We start from the raw sequence: 23,531 nt of genomic DNA, 5'->3' as shown, positions 1-23,531 counted from the left end.
ATGGATACAGAAATTGTGATTTACACAATGGAATACTACTCAGCAATTAAAAACAAGGAAATCGTGAAATTTGTAGGCAAAGATCATCCTGAGTGAGGTATCCCAAAAGCAGAAAGACACACATGGTATATACTTACTCATAAGTGGATATTAGCCATATAATAATATAGGATAAACATACTAAAGTCTATACTCCTAAAGAAGCTAAACAACAAGGAAGACCCTAAGGAAGATGTTCAATCCTCATTTAGAAGGACAAACGCGATAGACATTGGAAGCAGGAGAAGACAGGGAACAGGACAGGTGGCCTCTGAAAGATTCTACTGATCGAGGTTTCGAAGCAGAGGCTGAGACTCATAGCCAAACTTTGGTCAGAGGGCACAGAATTTTATGAAAGAAGGAAAAGATAGACCTGGAGGTGACAGGAGCTCCAAAAGGAGACCAAGAGAGCCAAAAACTAAAAAATAAATAAATAAACTGAGCCCTGGGAGCCCTGCAAAGACTGATACTCCAAACAAGGACCATGCATGGAGAGGACCTAAAAACCTGGCTCAGACGCAGCCAGCCCATAGACTCAATATCCAAGTGGGGTCCCTAGTAAGGGATCAGGGTCTATCTCTAGCATGAACTCAGTGGCAGGCTCTCTGATCACCTCCCCCTGGGGGGTACAGCCTTGCCAGGCCACAGAGGAAGACAATGAAATCAGTCCTGATGAGAGCTGATAGGCTAGGGTCAAATAGAAGGGGAGGAGGACCTCACCTCTCAGTGCACTAGGAGAGGGGCATGGGGTAAAAGAGGAAGGGAGGGAGGATGGGATTGGGAGAAGTGGAAGGAGGGAACCACAGCCCGGATACAAATTGAATAAATTGTAATAAATGATAATAATTTGAAAAGGAAAAAAAAAAAAAGAATGGCAGCAGACAGGAGGTATTACAAGTCCATGCTCAGTGGTGTCATCCAATGGGAGAGAAAATGATGGGAGAAGATAAGGGTATAAGGAGATGTGTGAATGCTAGGAGGGCTAGCTCGGTCAGTGACGTGCTTGCCATGAAAACACTAGGATAATCCCCAAAACACACATAAATAGTTGGAAGTGGTGGCAAAGTGCTTGTAATCCCAGCATTGGGGAGGCAGAGGCAGGCAGATCTCTGAGTTTGAGCCCCACCTGGTCTACAAACCGAGTTCCAGGATAGCCAGGACTACACAGAGAAATCTTGTCTCAAAAAAACAAAGAAAGAAAGAAGGAAGAGAGAGAGAAAGATAAAGAAAGAAACAAACAAGAAACAAAGAGGAGGGAAGGCGGGAGGGGAGGGTTGGAGGGAGGGAGGAAAGAAGGAAAAGAGTAAAGAAAAGAAAGACAGAGACGATGGATGGTGCCTGAGGAACACCCAGAGTTGACCTCTGACCACCACATGCACACAAACACAAGTATACATGACATACCAAAAAGAATAAAAAGACTAGGACAGCAGGAAATGAAGAAAGATGGGAACCAGAGAGGCAACACAAGAGTCCAGCCAGGAAGGAAGCCCCAGCCTCTCACACAGGTCATGGGCAATAAAACACATCTGAGGTCATCTAAAGCATGAAGGTTTTGCTCAGCAATTCTATTTCAGAAAACTCATCATAAGAAAGACTCATGGGTATTTAAAAGAAGAAAAAGAGGAAGAAGAGGGGGAAGAAAAGAAAGAGAAAGGAAAAGTGGTGGAGGTTGGGAGAATGGGGAAGAAAATATTAAAGAGAGAGGTGGAGGAAAGAGAGAGAGAGCAACTACAAAAACATCAACGGTAACAGGAAAACATTCTCAACAACCTCAACATCCAACCCTGGGGACCAGTACAGAGGGACAGCACAAGCCCAGAGGCCAAGGTGCAGGAAGAACAGTCTGTGAACATGGACAAGGCCCCAGCAGAGGTGGAGAAAAGGGTGCTGGCAGCCGTGTGCTCAAGCCCAAGGGAAGGAAACAATGAGACCAGCTGCAAGAGGGAAGAGTCCCCCCGCCTCAGCGTCCTTTATCTCTTATCTTTCCTCCCTAATGCACCGAACTGTATATGTGTGAGAACTAAAAATAACATTTTTAAAATAAAAAAAATGTTCTCTTACCAAAGATGCTTAAATGCTAAAATGAGCCTGAAGCATAGGAAATTACCTATATTTGATCACTTTGACATATAAAAATAACAGTTTCATATGGCTCCATCTAATTTTGCCAGAACCCCAGAGAAGTGGTAAGATCTGCAGGAACTGTTTCCTCTGACAGGGTTCCAGGACAAGAGAGGAACAAGTGAGGGAACTCTGACCTGCGCAGGGTCCCTGTGCTAGTCAGCTCTCAATCACTGTACGGAAATGCCTGGAGAAATGACTTACAAAGAGAAATTCTGGCCACAGTTGTGCAGGCTGCACTCCATGCTCACACACACCCTTGGGTGGGTGTGCCAGGTGGCACTGCAGAGCAAACTACTCACCTTATGGCCAAGAAGAGAAAAAGACAGAAGAAGAGAGTCAGAGACAAACAATGCCCTGTGGAGGAGCAGCGCCCTGAGGGACTCCTTCCACATTACCTCCCAACAGCAGAACAAGGGATCAAGCCTTGGTGGCGCGCTTATCCAGACTCTCAGGGTCACCAGTAGTGTGGGTCTTCCGCCTTCTAAGGGGCATCCTTCCTATTCTACCCCACCACCAGTTTCCCCTGACACAGGAAACATAGCACCACAACCAAACCCCCCATCACACATGATCTTATAAAGGATGTTACTGCTGCTGCAGGTGGGAGGAGCTGATGAGGGCATGCACTGCCACCCAGCCAGGCTGCAGGGACAGCCTGGGTCTCCGGCAGGCCCCATTGGCCCTCCACTGAACCAGAGTCACCCTTTCAGACTGCACAACAGGCCTGAGCCCGTTTATAAGACCATGGGGGTCCTCTCCCTTCCACTTCGTCCTGTGCCTCTGCTAAACACATAGGAGGTGACCTTTGTGGAAGTTAAAGAAACTGAAACTAACTTCTGCAGCCCAGGGTTTCAGCTGCTGGGATCAGTTTTCAGGCAGCCCCCTCCGTGGGAACCAAGCTGATGGAGCAGGGTGCCCATGAACAAAAATCTCCAGTGCCAGCCCCACCCACATAGACACCCAGCTCCTTCTGCCTCTTTGCTGGGCCATCAAACACACATCAGGAAAAGAAAAAGAAAAGACCTCTGTGGACCCAGGGATTAATTGTAAGAGAGAAGCAGAAGTCTGAGGCACGGCTGTCCAAAGTCATCAACACTGAACAAATAAATAAATAAAAAGTAGCTATACCCTGATCTGGGCTGGGCAGGGTGGTACAATTCCCCAGGCACCCAATACCAGAAAATGGGGTAATACGCTCATGTGACTGGGTTTCTTTCCCATGACAATGATTTCTAAATACAGAGTGAGACTACATCAGAGAAAATTGTTTTCAAGCACCCAGATATTTGGGGCATACAAATATATATATTCCAACTACTCAGGCCTTACACACACACACCCCCAAAGTGAAGATGCAAAAGGCTAGGTCCCCAAGTGCTTTGAGGTGGAGATGATGAGATAGAGAGGGCTCTGGCCTCATTAGTGGATCCACCCATTGATGTAGAGACCATTCGAAGGTTTCAGGAGCACAGGCTGTGCTCTAAAAGCAAGCTCACCCTGTGTTTCCAGGCACCTTGAAGTGAGAGCCCTGTCTGACCTTCCTGGTGATGCCCTGCCTTGCCACTGGCCCACAGCTATGGGACCAAGCTGCTGAAATCTCTGAAACCCCGAGTCCTCTCTGCCTCTAGGTTCTGCTTCAGGTAGTCTGCCACAGAGATGGAAATCTGGCTACCTCAAACACTAGACCACACACAGTCCCTGTTTTCTTGGAACTAGAACAAGAGGCTGAATGTGGATGACCCAACTCAGGCCCTGGAACTGAATGGCAGCCAGAGGTAAGGTGCCACCACCAAGGGGCACGGGACAATGGGACTCCAGTAATTTAAAATACTTTGGGGGGGGGTTGCAGTTTTGTTTTGTTTGTGCACATATTTGTGCATGCATTTGCAGGTGCATGGGCACATGTATGTACATGCATGTGAAGGCCTGAGGCTGATGTCAGGTGTCTTTCTGATTGCTTCCTACCTTAGACAGAGTGAGAGGGCCTCTCTCTTGAACCTCCCTGATTCGGTTAGTCTAGCCGGCCAGCTTGCACTAGGGACCCAGTCCCCACCTCCCAGGTGCTAAGGTTACCTGTGGGTGGCCATGTCCACCCAGTATTTATGTGGGTGCTAGGGTGCTGGGTCCTCCTGCTTACTCATGTTTGCACATGCTTGTCTGGCAAGTGCGTTACCCCATCAGCCATTTCTGCAGCCCCGATTTTAAGGTTTTTGCAGGAAAATGACAATAGGCTTACCACAACTTATGAGGCAAGACTGCTCCATTATAACTCAGTCCGCACTTGAGTCTCCTTCCCTCAGTTTCTCCATATGTCCCTTTTCCGTTCCAAGGCCCTATCCAGAACACCACACCACACTGTCATCTGCCGCCTCTCGGCTGTGACAGCTGTTCAGATTTTCCTCCTTTATGATGACCTAGAGCAGAGGTTCTCAATCTGCCTCGTGCTGCGACGCTTTAATACAGTTCCTCGTGTTGTGGTGACCAACCATAAAGGTATTTTGTTGCTACTTTGTTACTGTAATTTTACTACTGTTATGAATCATAATGTAAATATCTGATATGCAGGATCTCTGATATAGGACCCCCAAAGGGTCGCCAACCCACAGGTTGAGAACCTGTGGCCTAGACGCTCTTAAAGACGACCAGGGAGGTAGGGTGTAGAATGTCACTCAACTGGAACTTGTCTAATATTAGAGTTCATCCTCGTGTTTACACAGAGGTCACGGGTCTAGGAGGAGAAAATTCAAGCCCTGTTCTCATCACGTGATGCCATTTGTGCATGTTGTCAGTGACTCACTGAGTGAGCTGACCTTGGCCACCAGGGTGGGGCAGGAATGTGTGGGCTCTCCACTGAGCAGCATCTCCGTCTCCCCTTTGCACACTGGGCTTTGGCAGGGAGTTTCCATGTGGAGCCCACCCTTGATGAGTATGACCAAAGCCAACTGCTTTGTGCCTGTTAGCAAAGGTCACCCCAAGAATCCATCCTGCTGTGCCCCAAGTTTGGCCTCTTATTCACATGTATCCCAAGTTCCCCAAGGGCAGAGAGCAGTCTTCCTTACTCTGCCTTCAGTATATATGCCAGAACCCAAGAAAATCCCTGCATTTTTCAATACTGGTGAGAAGCCTTGGCCTCAGAGAGGCCAACAGAGGAGAGGTGAATTTCCAGCTAGAGTCTGGCTCTTCTGTATATTGTTAAAGGGAAAAGAACTGCTGGTAACATTAAAATCACAGAAGGGGGACTAGAAAAGTGATAATATTCTGAATCATTCCATCCATCAAGTCTGACCAGCAGTCTCTAAGCCAACATATGCCAGAGACCTGAGACAAAGCACAAACGCATTCCGAGAATTTACCGTCTACACTTCAGTTCCGGCACTCTGTGTGCATGTGTGTTAAGTTTATGTGGGGATGGAAGATGTAAGTGTGTGTGAGTATATGTATATATATATATATATATGAGTGTGTGTCCTGCACATAAAATCCCAGCTATGATCAAGGCAACATCAGGCCCTTTAGACGTAGAAGACAAGCATCCATATCGCAAGGACGTACTCTTGTGAATACCCATCTCAGGAAGAGTGCTGTGGGGCCTCTCTGGGTCAGCTGGCTCCTAAGGGCCCCGTCCAGGTACCAAAAGAGCCGACCCAGGTCCCAGACCATGGGGATAGTAACCCAGTTTTCTGCCTGTCAAGGTGGACCACATGGAAGCTGTATCTAAGCCTCAGGCCATGTTACCTAAATGATTGTACTTCCTGATACCAGGGCAGGATGAGAACCTTAGAGTGAAGTCAAGGACACAGGGTCCCTGTCATGTGCCACTCTCTTATTTTAATTGCGTCTTTTGGAAACTACTGCGGAAAAGGATGCTGAGGCAGAGCTGCGCCTGGTCCCTGAGATCCAGTGTGGCAGAGCCAGTTTGTAAGATGAGAAAACAACTCTGGACTTTACAGAGCATTTACTGAACACAGGCAAAGTGTGGATTGCTGACAGCCATGGTCAGGGGAATACAGAGTGTAAACGCAAAAGAAGGAAATGGCAAAGCGCAGCATGAAGAGCTATCAGGAGCCTTTAACTGGGGTAAGGAGGCAAGAGCCAGCCTCTCCACCCAGCAGCTCTTCAGTTCCAAAGAGACTGACATCAAAGATGTCCTTGCACACTGACAAAAAACATAGATGAAACGAGACATCCCACGTAGGAAAACAGGATGCATATGCGATCTGCTAGGCCACTAGGGTACACAGCACACGGAATGAATGCCCAGCTGGCCCACTGTCACAAGCACTACAGAAAACAGAGCATGCAGCACCCGCACACTCAGTGTCACCAGACACACCTCAGTGACATCACCACACTCACAGTGTCACCAGACACACCACAGCAGTACCATGTCATGGTGACAGGACATATGGAAGCTCAGCTGAAACAAGCATGACCCAGCAACCAGGGCTGGCACATGCAGCCCTCCAGAGCACCTAAGTGGGTGGTGGCACATTTCCTAAGGTTTCCTCCAGTGCTGCCACCACCAAGAAGCTAATTCACAAAGCCTAGCACCTCAGGCTCATACTCAGGAAATGGTACCTGTTCCCATCCCCACCCAGAGCCACGCTACCCACTGGATCTTAGGAGCCTGAAGAACCCGGGTCGGATGGGAAAGGCCAGGGAGGAGGACCGTGAGAACCTGACAGAAGGTCAAGTCCCGGCACAGGCCCCGGGTGGTTTCTGCTACCCCTCGACCTTGCCCCTCACCTTCCTGCCTTTCACAGCACCAGACACCTGTTCTACCAGTGCTCCAACGCCTTCCACAGCCCACCATGGACTCCACAAATGTGTAAATGACCGATGGCCACAATGCTACTCTTTCCAGCCAGCCTAAGCCTGTGACACCGGTGTGGCCAGGGTTGGAAAGAGAATCCCCTGTACTCACGGACCTGTCGTTGTGGGTTCACAGCCAGATGTGGGAACTAAGAACAGAACAGGGAGGGCTGAAGCGAAGCCCACCAAAAATAAGGGGTTTGATATTGTTTGGGTGGGTGAGGCGGGTCCCCTGAACACCTATGCTTGGTTCCCAGAGGCCAGGGTGGTTGCTAGGAGGTGGCAGGAGCTTTAAAAGGCAGGGCCTAGTGGGAGGAGGGCCCTGAAGGGATGCTCTTTGAGGGGGTATTGGAACTTCACACCCACCACCACCACCGTCCTCTCCTTGCTTCCCAGTCACCATGATGAGAGCACTTTGCCTCTACCGCTGCTCTTCTGCCACTGGCTGCCACAATCTAAAAGCACCAGGGCCAAGGAACGCTGAGTGAAACCTTTGAAACTATGACCCCAAATAAATTATCTTTGTTCTTATTGTGTTGATTATCTTAGGGATCTTGTCATGGCTACGAAAAGCTAACACAGCTCTGTTGGTCTCCTTGTGAAGCTCCTCTCTCCTCCATGTCCTTCTATTCCTCCCCGCTTCTTCCATAAGACTCCCTGCACTCTACCCAAAGTTTGGCTGTGAGTCTCAGCATCTGCTTCAGTCCCCTGTTGGGTAGAGCCTTTCAGAGGACCCTCCATAGTACTCTCTCATCCTGTTCTCTTCCATCACTTCTGGTGTCTATCCTGTTTGCCTTTCTGAATGAGAATTAAGCATCCTCCCTACGTTGTTTAGCTTCTTTAGGTCTGCAGATTTTTAGTATGGCCATCCTATATTATATGGCTAATATCTGCTTATATGTGAGTATATGCCATGCATTTCTGGGATACCTCACTCAGGATGATCTTTTCTAGTTCCATCCATTTGCCTGCACCTTTCATGATTTCCTTGTTTTTAATAGCTGAGTAATATTTCAGTGTGTCAAAGCTAAAAGAAAAAAATCTGAGCCCAGCAGGCCCTGCAGAGATTGATGAACCAACCAAGGAATATGCATGGACAGGAGCTAAATCCCCTGCTCAGTTGTAGCCAATAGGCAGTTCAGTCTCCATATGGATTCCCTAGTAAGGGGAGCAGGGGCTGCCTCTGTCATGAACTCCGTTGCCTGCTCTTTGATCACTTCCCCCTGGCGATGCAGCCTTGCAAGGCCACAGAGGAAGAGGATCCAGGCAGTCCTGATGAGACTTGATAAGCTATCGGCAGATGGCAGGGGAGGAGAACTTCCCATTTCAGTGGACTAGGAGAAAGGGATAGGAAGGATGAGAGAGGGAGGGTGGGGCTAGGAGGAGATGAGAGAGGGAGCTACAATCAGTATATAAAATGAATAAATTGTTAAAAACAAATAAATATAAAAAACAAAATATTATCTAATAAAAAGTTAAACAAAAAGCTAACACAGAGTACACGGGTAGAAAGGTAGTCATGCCAGGCAGAGATACAGACAAAGCGGACCAACACCTTTTGGGATCTGGAGCGATGGGCTCTGCTCTATAGAGAACCTCTACCTATGATCCCCGGACTGCAAGAATGTGGGACTGACCTAACGGACTGTCAATGGAAAGGCAATGTCCCATGCATTAGGAGTTGTCCAGCATTGCATACCTGAGAACTCTTCTCGAGCCCTTGGAATTCACTGCCCAGTGAACCCACTTGGATGCTTTGACATTTGGGTTAATTTGGTCTGGTTTTCTTTAGATGAAAGCCCGCCTTTGGAGGATGACCATCTAAACCAAAACTTCTGCTATGTACAGAAAGCAAAGCTTGCATTATCTGAGTTACATGTCCATAAACTAAATCTCAGCACTCTGCCTGTGTCTGCCTACCTTGAGCTCACTCTCAAAATACAGTTGGTATCTAAATATAAATAAGCCTTCATTGGAATGAAAAAATTTATCTCACATTAAATACCATCACTGCAGCAGTAAAATAATCCAGCAGTCAGTCAACTAAAGTTCTCCATGAAAATTCAAAGCGGCTTACTGTTCTATTTTAAACTTTTTATTGAAATGTAGAATGTGGACGGAAAGTCCTGTATCATACATGGAACATCACCAGCCCCCAAAGGAGGCCCACTTCCATCCTACGTGACCTCTACTTGCCATCTGCAAGGACAGCACCTGACATCGACGAAGATGCCTGTTGAATGTCATGCAAAGTGTGACTCATACAGCACAGACTCTAGCATCTAGGACTGCTTCGCTCGACATCGTGTGCAAAAAGACCCATCTGTCCCGTAGATTCTCCACAACCCGCCCCTCCCTGTACTGAAATCTGCGTGAGAACAAAACTCAGCATCCTCATCCACTCTTCTGCTTGGTTATCTGGCTTGTCTGCAGGCTGACAGCCCTCGCCATGCAGCTGTGGACACCTGTGCATGTCTCCTGGCAGCTGTATCAGCTTCTTGTGATTGCTAATACAAATCATCTCGAAACCGAGCAGCTTGAAGAGCATTACGTTCTCTCAGTTCTTGCCGTTTCAGTAGGTGGACATTAGGGTGCCAACAGGGCCATGACCTCACAGAAGGCTCCTGGGGACACTCCAGCCCTTGATTCATCCAGTTTCTTGCAGCTACTGGTATTCTTTAAGTTGTAGTTGTGTCATAGGAATCTCTGACTCCGTGGGCATGTTGTCCTCTTCTCTCTCTGTGGTCAGCCTCCTTCTGGCTCTCCTATAAGAACCCTTGGGGTAGTATTCAGAGTCTACCCAGAGAATCCAGGATGCTCTCACTTACAAATCCTTGACCTGTTTGTAAATCACTGGCACTGAAGGCAATATCCATATGGATTGGGACACGACGAGTATTTGAGGCCCTTGTACACGGTGCACATTTGCTGGTGCTGAGGTTGCCCATGAAGCTACGCATGAGTTTAACTTTAGCTGATACTATGAGGTGCCTTCCTCAGCAGCTGTAGGATGCATACCTAATCGATGGCTCGACCAGTTCTCCGAAGCCTCCCAATTCCTGCCATTGCCCGCTGTTGATCAGAGTTTGCCTGGTGGACATTAGGTATTAATACAGCTTTGATTTGATCTGCTTTTCCCTGGTAGCTGGACAGAGTTCAGAATCTCTTTTTGTCTGTATGTTGTACTCTGTGTGGGCACATGCATGTGTGGTGCATGCAAAAAGTGTGTGTGTGTGTGTGTGTGTGTGTGTGTGTGTGTGTGTGTGTGTCTAGATGCGCATGCACTTGGGCACATATAATATTATCTATCCCTTTCCCTATATGGATGTCTGCCTTTTTTTTCTTGTAAATTATACAGTGCATTGTTGGATTTTAAGTATTTGTTAGAATATATTCCACTAAAGATGTGTGTGCCAAAAGGAAAAAAAGTCAAAGTGCCAAGGCCTGAGATGTAAGGTCCAAGTGATCAGTTAGCATTACCTCTAGAAAATGAATCCCTACAGAGGACCCCAGGTCTCCATCAGCTTGCATGGCATCCAGTAAGAAATATGACTGACAGCAAACTGGTCACTGCAGGGAATTGGGTGAAGAGCTCAAAGGCCAGCCTAAACCTGGACACCAAAGCTAACTTCGCCTAGGTGACGGATGGCCACTAGAAGAGTAAGCTCTGCTTGCATTTGCACAGATGTGTGTGAATTCCGTGGGTCTATCTTGGTTCCGCAGGCATGGCTGACCGAGTCAGCACAGCAAAGGCCTATGTCTAGACCAAAGCACTGGTTTCCACTGCAATCACCCCCGGTAACAATGTCAGTCAAACAGTTCTGCTGTGGCCCATGAGACATTAACTACACCAAGCTATCAAAGAAGGTGACTCATCAGGGACTGGGCACTGCAGTGTAAACTCCAAGTGTCTGATAAAAGCCATCAAGATGGCGGGAAGGTCTGCACACAGTGTGCCTTCACCACACACCAAGCACAGCTTTCCTTTCAAGCCGTTTTCCAACTACCAGCAGGCCATGCTCAGCTATAGTACCTGGGAGTAAAAGAGGCCATGAAAGGTGGTAAGGGCACTGTGAACCTCATGGGAGAGAACATGGCCCCACACCTCCACTCTGAGCCAAAGAATAAAACAGGCCGGCTCCATTTCCAAAGATGGGCACCTCCGAGGCCAAGATTGCTGATGCCTGGCATGCTGGAGGAAGAACTGTTTCTGATCCATCCCATCAGTCCCAAGACAGTAATGGCTGCTTCAAACATCTTCTCACTGCTCCCATGCTGTTAAGGCTGGGAATCCAGCAGAGGGGCTCAGGATATCTGAACACAACCACAGCTCTGCCTTGCCCCAAGCCTTGGCCATGGCCACTCCAGAAGTAGCGGCTGCCAGAAAACCACTGGGAGCCTAGGAAATAGTCACCTGTGTCCCAGCCAGACCAAGCTGGCTGTGTGCAGACAAAGAGATGCACAGCTGATACGTCCTGCTGCAAGTCTGTCCCGAAAGCCACCTTCTCTCAGCAGACAACTGGAAACAAATTTCCCGGGGTCTGGGCCCAGCCTAGGCTAAGTCATGCAAAGCTGTACAGGTTAACTCTGCATGAGCAAATTAATAATGTGATGGATGGTTTGTCATAGATCTTGTCGTGCCTGTAGAAGAACAGGGGCAATTTAATCTAGCAAGCCTATAAATCTCTAAAGGGTGAAATTAAACATCCATGCTCTTGAGGCCTGACCACGGCCTCCTACAGAGCACCCCGAGGAAGGAGGGGGCCCTGGAAAACCCTCTCATATATCCTCAGAGAATCCCTCTTGGTAACCTTAACATGGCCCCAAGCGCCCATCTGAGCCCCATTCTGCCCTGTGTCCCTCTGTGTGCCACCTCACCTGTGGATGTGACCATCATAAGGCCCCTCATAGCCATTCACCCATGATCGTACTCTCAGATCTAGAAGCATGGTTCTAGAAAATCCACTATAGCTTGCTCAGTAAACTATACCATCTGCTCTGCCCCCAACTCCTCACTACAACCAAGGCAGTTCCACACCTATCAGTCAGGACGCATAAACATTGTGCACCCATTTAGGCCCCGACCTACACAAATTATATAATCCTACCACCAGAAAACCAGTCCCTCCCCTGCGCCCTGGACTCCCGGGGTGGGGTGGGGGGGTCTTCTGCTCTAAAAGGACAAAGTCAGCCCCTTCTCTAGAACGGGATCCGTAAACAGCCCATCCAGCCCTGGCACTCACAACTCCCAGCTTGTGCATCCCAGGCAAGACCTTGGGCCGAAAGCTTGGACTGAGCTCTGGTACCGTGAGACCAGACTCCCCCACTTCACCTTACCCCACCCTACCTCACCCCAACCCACCCCATCCCAACCCATGCCAGCTTCATTGAGCGCTAAATAAAGAACAGGGAAAACAGATTCAGCAAGTACTCAGGAAATGTCCACTGGGTATGATGGATCCCTCAGCAAAGGAACTTAGGGGCAACTAAAGTAAGTTTTGACTCCTTAATTTGAGCGTAGATGAGTTCGTGTATATCCAGTCAAGTGAATGATAACGGCTAGGTGAAAGACTACCCTTTAAACACCGAGGAATCTCCCTACCCACCCCCAACTTTCTTTACTAAATAAATATCATAACCGATGGATTAAAAAAAACATGACATACACAGGCGTGGTTTGACAAAGCAAATGGCAGGGAGGTCCAGGCCCCCTCAAAACAGCCCTCCACATGGGATCAGTGCAAGGTGGGGGTGAAACTGCCCTGGGGAAGGCCAGATCAAGTACAGCAGCTCCCATCATCCCTGCTGATTAAGAAAGGATTGCCTGTGATCAAGGAAAAAAAAAATTAGTACTTGATACCATGGACTTAATTTCAGAGCTAAAATCCACTAATGGCATGAGTAAGTCAAGACTGGCAGGTTCCGACCCAACACATCACAGAGACAGGGCCCCAGAACTAATGGCAGCACGCACACACACACACACACACACACTCACACACAGAGACCAGCTGCAGTGCCCTAGCACTCAAAGAGCGAAAAACATTCCCGGGGGACTCTTTAGCACGAAGTGAGACATCTAGTAGAGATGTGAGTTAAGAAAACCGACCATACTCAGTGCTGTTCCCTGGAGAAACAGATGCCAAGACAGGCTCACTCCTGCCTCTGGGGCTCAAGATCTGTCTAGGACCCACAGCCAGAATCAGCCAAACAGCAGCTACCACAGTCACTGGCGAGGCCCAAGGTGGCACCAGGTTTCTGAGATGTGGCAGGCAGGGCGGAGGTGACACACATGCAAACACATGTGCATGCACACCCTGCCCTAAGACCACACTGACTGAGGAACATGTGCACACTCCACTTCATCCTCACCGTCACTCTGGCTGGTGAGGAACGCAGTGCAGGTGGATAGGTGCCATGCCCGTCTCGGGACAAGCCTAGTCACACCGCAGGCCAGGCAGCCTGCCGTGGGAGGGGGCCGAGGCCGGTTTCCTGAGCTTCCGACTCTTCACACATGTCTCCCTCCGCCCCGCCCTCCCCGTGACAGCTGTCAGCAGCTCTGGATAATACGGACAGATGTTAGAGCACATGGCTTCCTTACTACACCAAAAGACCTAGAAGCATAAACGGTGTTTTATGTGAACAATGCACACACTTGGCTGTCAGAGAGACCTGAGAAATCCATCATCCCTAAATGCATGCACTCACTCAATGGATGGTTCTTCTGTCTGGGAAACAATGGATTCCTCAAGAAAATTGCTAATCAAACCAACTGGGAAAAACCATAAACTATATATTTTTTTAAATTAACAATGCACATGACAGTTCAGAGTCATTCATATTTAGCGCTCCCTTGCTGGGAATCAATTCCAGGAATATAAAAGCGAACGAATGAAACAAAAATAAAGCATATGCACACATAAACACACATGCATATGAAGCCGACATCACTCTCCTAGTTGGCATTGATGAATCCGGGTTTGTTCGGAAGTGGCTGAGTAGTTCCAAACCAAACGCCTCTCTATACCATTGATTCTAGAGACTGGAAATGCTCGGAATCCATGTTCCCGTCAAGTGTAAAGGGAAAACACTGATGGCCCCAGCAATGGCTGCTGCTCTGAATGGCCCCAGCCTTTTCTTTTAACCTCTGTGCCACTTGACTTCCCAGCCGTCAAGCAACGGACTCTCCAAGCACATACTGCAAACTACCTCTGTGTGCACTGGGGACAGGGGAGGTCCCAAGTCCTAGTCAGGGTCACCCAGTTCATAAATACCCCAGGAAATGATCCTCCCCACTCTTCCCATCCCCCCCCAAAAAAAATTACCCTCCAAATTCTCAAGCCAATTCCAGCTTCCAGGTCCTCTCACCTGCAAATTAAGGCAAGACCAGCCACTTCCAGTGAGAAGGAAAACCGATTCAAACAGTAAACATCAAGAACCGGAGCTCCGCACACAGAGCCATCCCATGCGGACTCAGTTCGGCTGGTTTCTCCATCAAACCACCTTCAGATGCTGGAGTGCTTCAGCGTCCAGAAAACACTGTGTAGTCAGTCAACTCAGGAATCTCAACCACACACTTTTACCTTTCTTGTCTGATCTTTCAATCACAAAACAACAGATGTGCCTTACTTTGGAATAGCACTTCCGAGTTCAGGAAGCATCTATGTTAGGTTCTCTTAGTGGGCTACCATTAAAACTCACAAGCCTCAGCTCCCCAGCCAAACAGAAAAAAGCCACAACCAGCCTGAAGCTACAGAGGCACCCCATGAAGCCATCGCTATCAGAACAGAATCCTGCATCAATTCAGTATTGGCTTTCACTCAAAACAACTTCAGACATAAAAGAAAGGCTCCAAGGCCAACAACTTGCTGACAGTCCCAGGGACAGAAGCACAGCCAGGCTGGAGTCACGTTCTTATTATCCCATTCTCTCTTCCTACCCCCACTTCCTCCCTCAGGAAACCAGGGAAGCTCACACTACCGGGTCAGAACACAGGCAATGATGTCAGGCAGGAGACCGCTTGCAGGGAGAGCTGACCAGGACAGACGGGCAAAAACTGAGAACCCTCGAGTCCTTGGGTCTGACATGAGGTACAGGACAGGTTTAGAAACGTCCAGTGGGGGAGAGAGGGTCCAAAAGATGACTAATAAAATCAGGGCACTTGCCAACTAAGCAACCTTATTTGTATACCCAGGTAGAAGGGAAGGCCTTCCCAAGTTGTCCTCTAACCTCCACATAATGTAGCACACACACGTGCACATACATATGAGTGCACTAAAATGCAACAAAGAGTGATGGGGAGCAGAATAAAGTATTGGAGAAAAGAAGCATTCAGATGAAGAAGGGGACCTGAGCAAGAGTGCCTGCCTCCCAACGCACCTGTAAGAACATGCAAGGCTAACCCCGGTAGCTGGGCCTGCCTGACTGCGGACAATCTAAGCTAACAAAATTCCGAAAGACCCTCCAGTGGGGAGCCAGAAGGCCCGTTCTGTGGGCTGGATTAGCCTCGACACCGCATTCCCTTCTGGTCTCCAAAAAGACAGGCTTGCACAGCCCAGCACTGTGACTCTGTCCTGTCTGTCACTGACCTCAAGGCTCTGCACTTAGGTTTCAGGATCCAAACATGAAGACAGGTTCAGCCATTCATTCATCCCATTGGCAACACTGAGGATCTGCCTCGTGCCGACCACAATTCTAGACACTAGGGATGCAGAAATGAACAGTCTTTACATTTTGGGTGGTAAGAGACAGACGATAAACAATGAGTTCTGTCTGTATACGTGGGACGCTGGGTGTTAGGTGCTAAGGAGAGACACGAGGCCGCGTTAACAATGGGGAAGTGATGCCAATGCATGGAAGGTGGTCAGGGAGCTGGTATATCAACAGACAGTGGAATGAATTATGGAGCAAGCCAAGCAGGCATCCGAGGGGAGCAGGAAGCAGATGCTAACGCTCTGAGGCATGAGCCAGCCTAACAACTTGAGGTCAAGGGATAAGAATGGAAAGAGCACATCCTAGCTGGAATCATTAAGGATGGACACTATGACTTGGGACAAAGTGACAGAGTGGGTGGTAAAACAAGGGCAAATTAGGTAGGGGCCATCTACCAGGAGCTGGGCAGCCTTGAAGGGTCATGCTTAAGGAGAGAGATCTATGGAAATCAGGCCCTAAGGGTGTGGAGAGGACAATGGGGAAATCTCTAAGCATTTAGAAAAGTGAGACAGACTAGCATTGCTCCAACTGACTGAGAACCAGTCTCAAAGTCCAACCCTAGGAAACCTCCAGGCTAGCATGGAAAGCATAACCCAGGACCCGTAAGCTTTCTCAGTGAGCAAGGGCATTTGCTGCCAAGCCTGGAGTTCAATCCCCAGAATCCCTATGATAGAAGGAGAACATCCATTCCCATAAGCTTTCCCCTGACCTCTTATTCTGTGGCCTGTGTGTAGCCCCCCGCACACATACAGGAATGTAAAAAACTGTTACAAGAAGGGGGAAAAAATCGAGCCTAATCTGCACAGATATGGTTACCCATCTGTAGGACCCACCAATGGGTAAAGTTTCACAGAGCCGACACTATGACCTTGAGGGTGTTGTCCTCCTTGGGCTCCCTTGAATGTCGGGACAGGGACAGAGTGAGGACCAGCTGCAGGAGAGGCGAGAAGCCAGGGCCCATGATGCTGACTCAGCCTGTGCCAGCAGGCTGCCTGGAGACTCCTGCTGGCCCTGGCCCAGCTGGTAGGTGGGGCATAGGAGAAAAGGAGTTGGAGGAGAGCTCCCCCTGACAGCTGTCACCCAATCATCCTCCAAAGGGATGAGTAAGCACCACTCCGGCCCCTGCCCCTTGGGCCATCATCTCAAGTGTAACCCATGCCAGCCACACCACTCCTCGCCAGTGACTTACATGTCTCTTATTCTCATCACCAGCAAGACAAGGAGCTGGGAGCAGTAAAAGAGGGCACACAGCCCAGGCTGTCGCCAAACCAAGGGCACAGGCTGTAGGGCAGGGTATGTAGGTATCTGCCATTTGATCTGGAAAGCCCTCCAGACCAGGAAGGCTGTTCCAAGGACCGTAAAGAGCACTGTGGTGTCTGTGGAGACCCTCACCTGTTGAGCCTTGTATTCAGAGCAGAGGACAGACAAGAATGGAGGGCTAAGCTGAGGGCTACATGATTCCTCCGTGTTCAGGTACGGGCCTATCCTGCTCCTCCAACAGGCCTCAGTGACCACTGCCCAACCCAGACAAAGCCCTGGTTGTTGCCAAACTCACCATCAAATGTGTTTTTCCTCTGAGTTCCTCAGTTTTGTCTAGGAAAAGTCAAGGTGTTTTAGCACTCCCTCTGAGCCTCCAGGGGTGTGATTGGTGGCTTTCACAATTATCTTTTATTTTTATCTAGCACTTCTTAGCTCAGTTGGCAAATTGGATATTTATGCACCTCCATTTCACAAGCCATCCCTACCATTTATTACTGTGAAACTAATAATTTATTCCAAAAAAAAAAAAAAAAGGAAAAATGAAACAGAAGGGTGTGCTTCTGAACTATCCCGAGGATGGTTATGCAAACTGACTAACAAGCTACTACTTGGGTCTGGGGTTTCCTCACAAGGGAAGGAGGACGATAAGCAGAAGCTCATGGTCCCCAGTATCGGCTCCTTCCAACACAAACAACTCTAGCCTGACTCTGGCTCACACCTACTCATAGACCATCAGATTCGGTGGAGTCCAGTACCCTAGACACGGAAAAGCAGCAGTGGGGTGAAGCTACCTGCTCCCTGACACCAGAGCGATGAGAAGCGCCCAGAGGTGGCCTACTGCTGCACCCACCTCAGAGATGCCCCTCGGGGCAAGCAGACAGGGGCTCCTGGGACCTCCAGCTCACAGTCAGTTCCACTTCCACACGGCTTCCACACGGCTTCCACACGGCTCAGAGTCCCGGAAGGTTCCAACCCCGTGTCCCTCCCCCGTCTCTCCCAGAGCTCTGAAGCTGGAAGCGTGGGAGACCCTCTGCGGTCCACCCCTATGGCCACCCAGGAACCAGAGTGAATGGCAGTACTCCAATTAGCCCAGCCACTCTGACCCGAGTCCCCTGCCTCCAGACGGCTGCTGACCAGGAAAGCCCTCACCTCACTTCACTGGAGGGAACCTGCCGCAAAGGAAGACTGCCCACTGGTTCCTGGCACCTGCAGATTTGTACTTCAGAAAAAAAGTTGTTCATTTGGACCCTTGAAGCTCTTCGGTCTTTGTTCCTGAAACCACTGTCCTTTCTCCAAGGATGAGCAATATCCAAAAAAGGGAGGGGGTGGTGGGGTTTAAAAGACCAGGGGCAAATCGGCCCAGGTTTGAAAAGCCACGAACAGTATGCCAGGTTTAAGAACTTCACCCTGCACAAGGCCAGAGTGAGCTGGCTCTATTTAAATTTCCATTTCAGTCTGGCCTCCGTCAAGTCATATACAAATTGATATCAAAGAATTAAAAGTCTTCCATAAGTAAATTCTAAGTTAAGATTAGCAGGCTCCATCTAAGGCACCTAGATCCAGGGCAGGCCTTTGCACAGCCCCGCTGGTACCTGCTCCTATCCCTTCTGGACTCTGGGGAAGTTCGCCCACAGCTTTGGGCATACAGAGGCCTGCTGCCCATCCTGTCTAGTGTGAAAACAAGGCTCGGAGAAGCTGGGATCAATGTCCGCCTTCATCCTCTATGCCCAAGTCCCCTTGCCAGGCTCTGCCAGCAGGAAGTATCCAGGCCGAGGGGCATGGCCCCGCCGCACCCCCGAGAATATCGGGTGTGGAATTTTTAACTGAGTTTCTCCCCAGGGCCTCATTATAAAGGGAAAGGGGGTGGGGTACAGATCAAAGACCGGTTGCCTGGAAGCAGCGAACCCAGTAGCGACCCCAAACTCCCGAGTTGCCGCCCAGCATCGGGACTTGGTATCAGTGCCAAGCAGCTCCCACACACACATACCCGGACCGCACTAGCAGCCGGGCCAGCGTGAGGGGACCCAAGCGAGTAACCACCTCCTCCTCTGGCCGCACCAGGTAGCCCCCCTCGCCGCCGCACCACCAGCCCCTGATAACCTAGCCGCCAGCTGATCCCTGCCGCGCCCGGCCGCTGGTCAGTGGCGGGGAGGGTCCGGCGGGTCCGGACAGAGTGGGGCGCTGGTCCGTAACACCCCCGGGTCCCAGCCGCGGCCCGCCCTGTCGACGATGCCCCTCCGCCGCTCCAGAACCCCCCCCCCAGGGTCCGAAAGGGAGCGCTGGGACCACATGCTCCGCGCCCCCTACTGCGCCCCCCCTCCCCCCGGCTCCACGCGGAACCGGGCAACCCAGGCTGCGGCCGCGGCGGCTCGGGCGCCCCGGGCCCCGCTTACCTGCCGCCCCGCCGGTTGCGCGATGCGCCGCCGCCCGCCGCTGGGTCGGCGAGGCCGAGAGCCGGGCGCCGCCGCAGCTCTTTGTGAGCCCGCGCCGAGCAGCGCACCGAGACTGCTAATGAGCCCGGGAAGCTGGATAGCGGCGGGCGCGCCCCGGACGCCGCGCACGGCACGCAGGGCCGCCTCTGCCGGGCGCACGCGGCGCGGCCCGGGAGCACCCGCACCCACACCGCCCTCGCAGCCGCCAACCGGCCGCCCCCGCTCCTCCCGCGCCGGGCCACGCGGGAGAGAGACGCTTTCTGAAGACACCCTAGGGAGCCAAGGGATTCAAGAGCGCGCCGGGCGCAGACAAAGATGCTTCGGCGCCGAGCGCAGCAGCGCCTCCGGGCGCGGCGCGGGGACGGCGGCGGGGCCGGCGGACGAGCCCACCTGGGGACCTGGGTCCTCGGGACACGGGCTGAGGCTGGCTCTGCGAGTCGCGGTGGCGCCCTGGGGAGCACACAGATTCCTGGCAGTGCGCGGGGACCCGCCGGTTGGGGAGCCTTGGAAGTCTGGTCCCCAGCGGGCAGAACAGGTGAAGGCGATGCTGCCGCTGCCCGCACCCTGCCCCTAACGCCGCGCTGCCCCCTGGCGGGCTTCGGAGAGCGTGCCGCGCTGAGGGGCTGCGGCGACCGCGCCCTGCTCTGCCAGCTCGGCTCTCTGCGGAGCCTGGGCCAGAATCCCTAGGGGATCGCGGCCACAGAAAGCCTCTCCTGACGGGGAAAGCTTCGTCCTGCTTCCCCACCGTGGATCCCGGTGACCGGCTGGCCAACAGGTCTTCTCACCAGGTCCCTGGTGACCACCGAGTCTCTGATACCTGTGTAGCCTTGGCTGTCCGAAATGAAGAGGCTCCCTAACCTCCAATACTCCACAGCTGCCAGCCCCTCAGTATAAGTACGCCCCTTGAAACCCTTGAAGGTTGGGCAAGACGCTGGTGTCACCTTTGACCTTTCATTCAGTCCTATGCACTTGTGGCAACTTGCAGATCTAAGGCAAACAGGGTGCTCTGTTTAAGGGGCTGGGGCGCTCCTACCTCACTTCAGCCCCACATGCTTCCAGTTGACCTCTCTCTGTGTGTGTCTCTGTCTCTGCTTCTCTCCCTTTCAGTCTCTCTGTCTCTTTCTCCTTTTAAGGGTAGATTGCGTTGAAGGCCAGGTGCCAGAAGATCAGAGAAGTATCAGAAGGAAGAGGGGAATGGGTAGGCTGAAGAGAGCTCTTCCCGATGCCCACAGTGACAAAAGAGACCCTGTGAAGGGCCAGGAGGAAAGCTGAAGGCAGGGGCAGACCTAGTAAGGACCTCCTGGACCTGTGGCCTGTCCACCTCCCTCTCCTTCACTCTTTGTCCCGTCCCAGGGCCAGTCATAGCAAAGTAGCTTCAGAGGCCCAGGGACCAACGAAATCAGTTCCACTCCAGAACCATTCGTCCTCCTCCTAGAGGTGAGCATATTTCACCACTTATTTTTCCGTCATCTTAAACAATCTCCTGACCTAGCAGACAGAAAGTTCAGCAGCTTAAGTGTCCACGAGCGGGGTCAGTTATGCACACTGAGTATATGACCCGCCACACACACACACACACACACACACACACACACACACACACACACACGGCAGAGTCACATGAGGCAGTCTCTGGGACATATTGGATTTTTCATTATTTATTTATATTTTATTCTCTCATATATTACATCCCGACCACAATTGCCCCTCTCTCCCCTCCCCAGTCTCTACCCCTGGCACCTCCCCTCTCCCAACTCCACCTCCCCTCAAAAAAGAGCAGGCCTCTCAGGGACATCAAGCAAACATTGCATAACAGGCACACACCATCATGTCAAGGCTGGACAAGGCAACCCAATAAGAGAAAAAGAGTCCCATAAGTGGGAAAATGAGTCATGGCCAGCCTGACCCCAACCCCACTCCCACTGTTAGGATTCTCACAAAAAGAGCAAGCTACTCAGCCATAACATATCTGCAGAGGATCTAGGTCAGACTCCCACAGGCTCCCTGACCTCTGTGAGTTCCCATGATTCCTAGTCAGTAGATTCTGTGGATTGTGTTCTCATGGTATCCGTGACCCCTCTGGTTCCTTTGATCCTTTCTCAGCGTTCCCAAGCCCATCCCTCATCCCTTGTAGATGCTGGGCACTGAGGGGCAACTGTGCAAACTTGCAGTCACTTGAGCATGCCTGCATAAGAAGGGTGTAAGTTCGACCAGCACCAACGTGTGTCTTGCTGAGGGAGGCCAAGTGGACAGGCCGGGAACAGCCCTCCCATGTGAGTCAAGCCAAGGAAAGGGTGGTGGGAGGTAGATCGGTCTAAAGAAAGAGGTCAGACTTCACTGGGGGAAAAGCTAAGCCTCCAATTGCTGTTCTCAAAGGAGCAGCAGGAAGTGGGCTTCAAATGGGGGGACAGGACAATCCAGATCAAAGCCTTGGCTGTGCACAGCAACTCAGGGAAAGGAGTATCTGCCCAAAACCTCAAAATGCACCCTGAGAGCACTGGGTGAGTCTGTTTTGGGCACCCAGGGTGAGGACGCATCTATGCCTTCGGAGATGAATAAGAAAGGCAAAAGGCAGTCTGCACGCCAAGAGAAAGCCCCACCCATGGGGGCGTATCTGCATGGGGTGGCTACAGGCAGAGCCCTGCACCAGAGCTGAGCAGAGGAGCTGGGAGCCTTTGGCACAGGAGGACCAGCAGGACTTATCTTCAAAGCTATCTGTGGGCTTAGAGAAACTGAGTATTCAAAGTCTGCAGGCCTCTGTCTTATGGTCCCTGGGGCATCCTAGCCCAGAGCAGTTTCAACAAAGGTAGAGAGGCCTCCTGCTGGCCACCAGGTTGCACTTCTGTGGTTATCAGCATTTAAGTGGAACCCCTAGTTTGTAACCTGAATCGAAGCAGGCAGCAAGGCAACACCCTCAGCTAGATGTGCTCTTCCTGAACCATAGACATTGTAGCTATAGGATTTTTTTTTTTTTACCAATAACCGTTCTTCTAGGGATGACTATTCAGATGTTCCCTTAGGACCCACCCTTCCCCATGCTCTGTCCCCTGGATTAGGAGGGGGGCTTGCCTTTCCTGTGCCATGGGGATCACAACAATCCATGTCTTCCATCGCTTCTCTAGATCTCAGCCTGGGTGGGTGTGTGATCCAGGTCAATCCTGTCAAACTCATTTCAGTCTATTCTCAGACTCCTCCAACTGAGATGGTCCTCAGTAGGGATAATGTGAGCTTCCAGCTGCAGCTGTGGAGCATCCTGCTGGAACTGTTGTCAGAGCAATGGCAAATGAAAACAGGATGAACAGACAATGAGCCATGAACGATGTCGCTGTAGGTTCTGGGACCAGCCATACCTGATCTCCCGTCTCTGTACTTTTCAGCAGTATAAGTCAGTTCTGGTTTCAAGGATATTCCTGTAACGTTAGGAATCCTGGCTGTGGGGTTAGGGAGATGACTCAGTGAATAAAACGCTTACTGGGCAACCATGAGGACCCGAGTTTGGTTCCCAAGGAGAATGAAAGAACAGCTGAGTGCAGTGGTATACATGACAACGACATGCAGCAATCCCGTCACTGGGGAGACAAGAGATCGGAGGCTCCCCAGAGCTTGCCAATCAGTGAGCTGCGGGCTCAGTGAGAGATCCTGCCTCAAAACATAAGAAGTAGACGTGAATGGATATGACATGGGACACCAGACTCTGGCCTGTACACTTACATAGCGAGGTAGAGACAGGAACAGAGACTAGAACGTGATGAGAGCCTAATGGCTGTTTGTGTTGCTGGTGGTTCCTGACACCAGAACATAAAAGGGAGCCCTCGAGAGTGCTGAGGTTCCAGGAAGAGCGGCGACATTTGTTGTCCTGGATCCTTGGGTCAGCTTTAGAAGCATTTTTAAATGATGTGTCCTGAAGCCATAGCTCCATGCCCAAAAAGAAAATGAAAGCATGAGGTTATCTGTGAGGCAACAGTTCAGGGAGCTGCTTTAGGAGGCTGGATATACTGGGGGCCCAACTCCTGCTAAAGGCAGGCCACAGTGTGGTGCACTAACGAACATTCTAAAGAACATTATGTTTGGCTCTGTGTGCCCCTCAGCATGGCATGGGCATGCAGGGTGTCTCTGTTGCACTAACGTGGGGCTCAGATAGAACTGCCC

General features: G+C 50.8%; 1 protein-coding gene across 4 annotated transcripts in view; it reads right to left on the bottom strand.

The window, feature by feature from the left end:
• Window positions 1-19,946, bottom strand: part of Apba2 (amyloid beta precursor protein binding family A member 2) — a 236,548-nt gene extending 216,602 nt beyond the window's left edge. For 3 of the 4 annotated variants that reach the window (XM_055623536.1, XM_055623541.1, XM_055623539.1), the window contains exon 1: window positions 19,773-19,946. The gene's annotated coding sequence lies outside the window, so the exon portion shown is untranslated. Of the gene's footprint in view, window positions 1-19,343; window positions 19,381-19,772 lie in introns of those variants that run through there. The other variant, XM_055623537.1, reaches the window with a different exon arrangement.
• Between the last annotated feature and the right edge of the window lie 3,585 nt (window positions 19,947-23,531).

The sequence above is a fragment of the Psammomys obesus genome, unplaced genomic scaffold (genome assembly GCF_907164565.1).
Source record: "Psammomys obesus unplaced genomic scaffold, mPsaObe1.curated_primary_1811, whole genome shotgun sequence".
Lineage (NCBI taxonomy): Eukaryota > Metazoa > Chordata > Mammalia > Rodentia > Muridae > Psammomys > Psammomys obesus.
Note: the sequence above shows the minus strand (reverse complement) of the source record. Positions and strands in the feature narration are given on the sequence as shown.